This window comes from Primulina eburnea, chromosome 15 (assembly GCF_022965805.1).
Source record: "Primulina eburnea isolate SZY01 chromosome 15, ASM2296580v1, whole genome shotgun sequence".
Taxonomy (NCBI): domain Eukaryota; kingdom Viridiplantae; phylum Streptophyta; class Magnoliopsida; order Lamiales; family Gesneriaceae; genus Primulina; species Primulina eburnea.
In genome coordinates this window covers 5,064,878-5,071,852 of record NC_133115.1, presented here as the reverse complement: position 1 = coordinate 5,071,852, position 6,975 = coordinate 5,064,878, and positions in this window count along the sequence as shown.

The following is a 6,975-nucleotide window of genomic DNA, read 5'->3' as shown; positions in this document are numbered from 1 at the left end:
GCATAGAGGTTGCTAGATCAAAATGTGGGATATGCTTGAACCAAAGGAAGTATGCTCTGGAACTAATATCAAATGCAGGATTGGGAGGTGCCAAAGTTTGTGACACTCCCATGGATCAGAACATCAAGCTTACTTCGAAGGAATTTGATGAAAGTGCAAGGAAAGATGCTGTGGATGATCCTTTATTGACTAATGCTAGTGAATACAGGAGATTAATTGGTAGACTTATCTATCTCACAGTTACACGACCAGATATATGCTATGCTGTACAGACATTAAGTCAATTCATGAACAATCCTAAATCATAGCACTTGGAGGCAGCTTTAAGGGTGCTACGATATTTGAAATCTTCACCCGGAAAAGGAATTTTGCTCTCAGCACAATGCTCACTATCTCTGGTGGCTTATTGTGATTCGGACTGGGGAACTTGCCCCATGACAAGAAGGTCTGTTACTGGATATTGTGTTAAACTTGGAGACTCATTACTGTCATGGAAAACTAAAAAGCAAGCAACGGTATCGAGATCATCGGTTGAGGCAGAATATCGAGCAATGGCCAATGCAACTTGTGAAGTAATTTGGGTGGTTGGAATCTTAAAAGACATGGGAATAGACTTAGCACTTCCATTGGTAATATACTGTGATAGCACCGCTGCTTTGCACATTTCATCCAACCCTATGTATCACGAAAGAACGAAACACATCGAGATAGATTGCCACATAGTGCGAGAAAAGATATGTGACAAGTTGATCAAAACTTCTCATGTCTCAACGGAGGAACAACCAGCGGATTTGTTGACCAAAGCACTGGGAAAAGGCCAACATCAGTATTTGGTGTCCAAGCTTGGAATGATGGATTTGTTCCAAGCTTGAGGGGGAGTATTAAAGTTGCAATAATATTTATTATAAGCGTGTTTTCCTATTCTAGCACTTCTTCCTTGACTTAGTATAAATAAGCTTTGTTCTTTACTTGTATAGTAGCGGGACTACATCTTTTGATTCAATAAACGGTTTACAGCAGTGGGAATTTCCCCCCATATCAATTTCCTTTTCTGTCTTTCAACAGCCTCTAGGGACTTTATTCCTACCGCTGCCAATTTTCTTTCAAATCATGTCCCTACTACCGATATGTGTATTCTTTGTAAGCTTAATGTTGCAACAACTAGTCATTGCGTACTTTTATGTCCTTTGGTTAAGCATATCTGGAAATTTATGTCTTATGATTTAATCTTTGCAAAATGCGATTGGCTTCCTTTTCGTATTGTGGTATGGTTCTAGTCAAAGTATCGAGTCAAGATGAAATAGAGTTATTTGCAACCTTAGCCTGGGCAGTGTGGATTGAATTTTGCAATAGGTCTCATGCAACTGATCTAGAGTTTTGGAAATATCAATGTTGACTGGGCAATCCATCATTTGGAAGCCTTTCATAAAGCATCTGTACTCCAAATATTCCATGTAGTGGTACTGCAGAAGCGATGTGGAAAACACCACTGCCTGGTCAATTTAGATTGGATGTTGATGCAGGATTTGATGGGGACAAGAACTTATTTGGTGCCAGAGTAGTGATTCGAGATCATTTAGGTGGATTGGTGAGTGCAAAGGCTAATATGATAAGAAATCTGGGATCAACAAAGGAAGCGGAGTTTTGATATTCGGCTTATATTTTTGTCCAAAGCTGGGGCTATCAAATATCTATATTTATTTGGATTCTCTACACGCAGTGCAAGCAGTAACTGAACATATAGATGATCTGGGTCGGATGGCGCTTTAGCATCGGAAATTCGGGAAATTATTGGAGCTCCAGGTTTTCTTTTCCTTGAACATGTGCGGAGGACGCCTAATATTGCAGCACATCACTTAGCCAGAATTGTTTGTATTTCCTTTGACGAATATAGATTGGCACTGTAACTAAATTGAGTTACACTTCGTTTTCTATTAACAATTTTTTTGTTAAATCAAGAATATAAACAATAAAATAAATATTATAAAACAATAATCCGAACTCAAAACATCATCTCTTTTGTTAATTATCACCATGATACAGTGATATAACATGCTCCCAATAAAACATAGAGACATATATTCAATCACATTCGATAGCAAAAAAAACTCTCTATTGTGATGTAACAGTAACTTTTACCGAAAAATACTCGAAATGTAATGTTTGAAGTGTTCCAATTCAATGATAGCCCACATTCATTATTCAAAGTGTACCAATATCTGATTACTTTTTCAACATTTAATTAAATAAACGATTAAAGTCATAATACGTAAATTGTTTATTAAATAATCTCAGTTTGACCAAATTAACATTATTAAATCAATTAGAATTCTTGTGAATTCTTTTTTTTTTTAATTTTTGCAAACTATATAAAGCAGACCAAATTAATTAGGATGGAAAGGGTTTTTTTTTTTTTTTTTTTGTGTATCAACCGACATTTAGTTTTAAGTATAAATATTTTTATATCTATCTTCTACAACTATTTAAGGTTGGTTTTTGGTAATAAAGTATAATGATAGGTCATATTCATAGGTTATATATAGGAAATCATTGCATGTTCGATGTTTGGCCACTTACATGGAACACCACGTTTTTTATCGTTTGTCCTCCTCTCTTATTCCTCTTATTGAAAATATGTATCAGGCTTTGTTTAGATCGATACATTTGATTGGACAAGATTTTCGAATAATGAATGCTAAATGACATACACAATAACCTTTACATATACATAATTAACAAAATTTCCTATTTGAAATTCACTTGATATAAATTCATCCAAGTAATCTAATCGATTTAAATTTTATGGTTTCAAATCCTTCTATCGAAACAAGGTGTTTGAAATTTCACAAAAATTCTTATGAGACGATCTCAAGGATCAATTTCGTGGGTCGAATATCTTATTTGCGTCATCCATGAAAAAGTATTACTTTATATGCTAAGAGTATTACTTTTTATTATAAATATCGGTAGGGTTAACCCGTTGATAAGCACGAATTATATAACATTTTAGGGATTTTATTTTGTCGTATTCGTGCTTATCTGGCATTTTTATTCCGAGTTTTGCGCTTATTTCGTCTCATTATGGCTGTTTGCAGGTTTTACCAAAAGAGGGTGAAAAACCAAAGAAATGAAAGAAAAGTCAAACCTCGCAACGCCACATCAGAATTACCCGGAAAAATAGGAGAGAGAGTAAAGCTTTGGAAAACAAAGGCCTATACACGGACCCCGGAGACGGGTCCGTGTCATTCAGCAATAAAGAAGAAATCATTCGAAGAAGCACGGACCCAGGCACGGACCCCGGAGACAGGTCCGTGCCAGCCATTTTCCGAGACACAATTTACAGAAGCTCAACGGACCCCTCGACGGACCCATGCACGGGGTCCGTGTCCACTTGCATCCGAAAGAAGAAAAATCCAGTAGGTACACGGACCCAGAGACGGACCCTTACACGGGGTCCGTGTCCAGTGTTCCGGAAGAATTTTGAGGCAGAGTCTACACGGACCCTTTCCCGGATGCAAGCACGGGGTCCGTGTACATGATATCAGATCGAGAATTTGGAAAAGATTTTGTTCGTGATTTTAGAGGAATAAAAAGGGAAAAACCTAACACGAATCGGTGGTTCAGAATATTGAGGCAGCCGACTTTGAGAGAAAAAGAAGAGCGCAAGCTTTGAACTTTTTGAAGACGGCGGCGACTTGGGCGAAAACAGCGCAATTCACACGCAAGATCCGCGCACCGTCATTGAGATTTCTCTTCTCTTTTATTTTCTTATTTTCTTAGACATGAATTCAAACATTGAATTTGATTTTAGTTTTGAATTTATGGAGTAGTTCTTCTTGTGATCGGGACCACGATAGGGACAAACGACTGATTTGGTTTATTCGTTGGATCGTTTAATTCATCAGTTATTTCATGTTATTGATTAATGTTTGTGTAATTTTCGTGCTTTTGATTTGGTCAATTAATTGCATGTTTGTTGTTCGATCTTGACTCGAAAGGGAATTGATTGGAATTAGCTTCAAAAATATTAATCAACACACGGTTAAACCGACTAGAAATAGTATTCGGTTTCAGTGTGCGATTTTAGGCGACAGCTGTAATTCTATCGTTGATGCATGCGTTTTTGTTTAATTAAATTCAATTAGAAATAATTGGACTGTTAAATGAAAATAGGATTTTAAATTCTAGAAATAGATTTATAATTAAATCAGAGGATTACATCGTGACTTCGAATAATTGCTAGTCGAATAATTCCAGTGCTTGAATTTAATCAGAGTTTGTTACCGTTGTGTGTTCCCGGTCATTCTATTTAAATTTGAAAATCCCACGTCCAAGCTTCTCTGATATTTGATTTAGTTATTACATTAGAATAAATTCGTTTAAAAACTCGCTTAGTTGAAATAATAATCAATCGCTCGCTTTTGTTTGCCTAGATTAAATAAAATAATCGAATCTTAGTAATTAAATAATAGTCTCTGTGGGATCGATACTTGGACTGTTCGTCCATTTACTATAACTTGACCTAGTCCGCTTGCTAGAATTATTCCCAACCGAAATCGTCGGTCACCCGTCTCACAAAACCTCACAGATAAAATTCGTGAAATCGTCTCACAAAAGAATTAATTTTGAAATTTTTTACTTTAACTTTCGGAACTTCTTCTTCGTTCCAGCCATTCATCCAATTATCATGAATGCCATAAAGACTTTGTTTCATTACATATTATTATTGGAAATGAAATTTTCGGCTTATCCTACCAATTTAAAATTTCCGTCGATAATATTTGAGGCAATTTGGTGGATTTTCTGATTGACGTAGTCAGTAGTGGTAAAAACTTTTAAATAATATTTTCCAATTGACAAAATATATTATTTTTTATCTTCGGCCACTTTTTATTAAATTAAATCATGAAAAATGATAGTGTATATAAAATTTCTCAAGAAAATTACTGTTGGAACATTTCATGTTCGCAATATTGATTTTGATATTAAAAAAATAACTTATTTTGTTTCTGATGATCTTACCTAAGTGCGCAGAAACTGAAACTGATTAGGACTTGAACTGATAAGTTATCGAGACAAAACTGAAATTATCGAAAAATACAAACTGAAAGTACCAACCGATCAATCGAACTGAACCAGTTCCACTGATGAATCGTAAATCAGTTTAACTGATTGTCCGGGTGATAGATGGTTCATAAGAAGACATTCAGAAGCCCGGCCAGCTGATGAAGAGTTCAACTTTGAAAATCACAGCTGACCAGTTCAACTGAAAGAGTGAAATCAGTTCAACTGACGAGTCAACTGATTCCACCAGCCCAACTGAAGATCAGTTCAAATGACCAGTTCAGAGCATCAATTAGAACCAATCAGTTGCAGAACTCGACAAACTTATTCAATGAGATCCAGCTGTGCACAAAGATACAAAAGCTTCTCTACTATCAATAGTACAATAATGGACGTTGCAGCAAAGCTTAAAGACAAAATGTTCCAAAATGGCTCGAGACACAAATTTCAAAGAATACATTCAAGCTGCAACGATAACATGTGATGAGTCTTGATGTACAGTTGCATTGCTGCTATAAATACAAAGCAAGACCATCAACAAACATATATGAATAAGGGGTGGAAAAACAAGAGAGAAAAGAAATGACACGCTTATTGCATATCAGCTTACAAAGAAGCAATTAGCCCGGTCGAGGGAACACTTCAAGTTATATCAACTTAGTATAGAAGCTTATCTCACTCAGTGTGAGAGAACACCTTTCGGGTTGCTTTCAAAGATCAGTTCTCTCTCTCTCTCTCTCACACACACACACTCAACACCACTCAAAATACCGTCTCGCACAAAGACGTAAAACTTGTGTATGTAGTCTTTGACACACAGATATTAAACAAATGTTAGCTGGAAGGTGATGTCTTCAGTCTAGATTAGGAGTTCAGTTAGGCAGTGGGTAAGTCCTAAGCTTAGTGGGTTTGTACAAGGTATTGTATAAATCAAAGTCTTTCGGTGAATCCTACTCGAGGTGGTAGAAGGGGTGACGTAGGAGCAATTGAAATCTCCGAACATCCATAAACATATCTTATGTATTAACTGCTTAACTGTGTTTTAAACTGACTTGATCAGTTCAACTGATATCAGTTCAATTCTGTCCATAACTGAACTGATAGAAGCCAGAACTGATTCTCCGTATTTCAGTCGATTAGTTTACACAAGTCATTAGATTTTAAAATCTTTCAGTTTTTTTTAACGAATGATTACTTCGAGTGTTTTCCGCTTGGTTTGAAACCTAACTCGATTTAATTCATCGGTACATACATTATTTTAACACGAGCTATTGCAGCTCATTGAGAATATTGTGTTTGAAGCACCCTCGCATGTGCCCGAACCAAACTATCAATTGGTATCAGAGCAAATTGTTCTAAGAAGAACATTTGAAAGCTAATATTTTAAAATATGTTTCAAAATTTTATTTAAAATGGATTTCAAAATCCTCTTAAAAATGTTGTGAGTTTGTCGTGGGAAGAGAGAAGACTTTTGGCTCTACAACTAACATTATAGACACTTTTCTCGACTCCGTAACTTTGCTGTTTTAGCAGCTTGCAGGGTTCTGAGTTGGACTGACAGCAGAACAACTAAACAGATCTGTGGACAAGATTTCAGTTGCAAGCCTACCAGGTCAACTGATCAACAGACGAAACCCAACTACCAGCTGAAACTGATGATTTAAGTGGAGCTTAATCATCAGAAGTACTGCCGCTTAACTGCCTTATCGGATCAAAATAGATGATCAATGCAGTATTAGTTGAGTCCAGTTTGGAGTCAGCTCGACCAGTTAGCCAGCACAAAGATCAAGTCCAAGGCAAAACTAGTTGTTTTTCTGGCAAAAAGAGACTAAAGATCGATGTATTCAAAGCATTCAAGGCAACCAGTTATTGGTATATTCAATTTTATTATGTATAAATTGACTGATATTT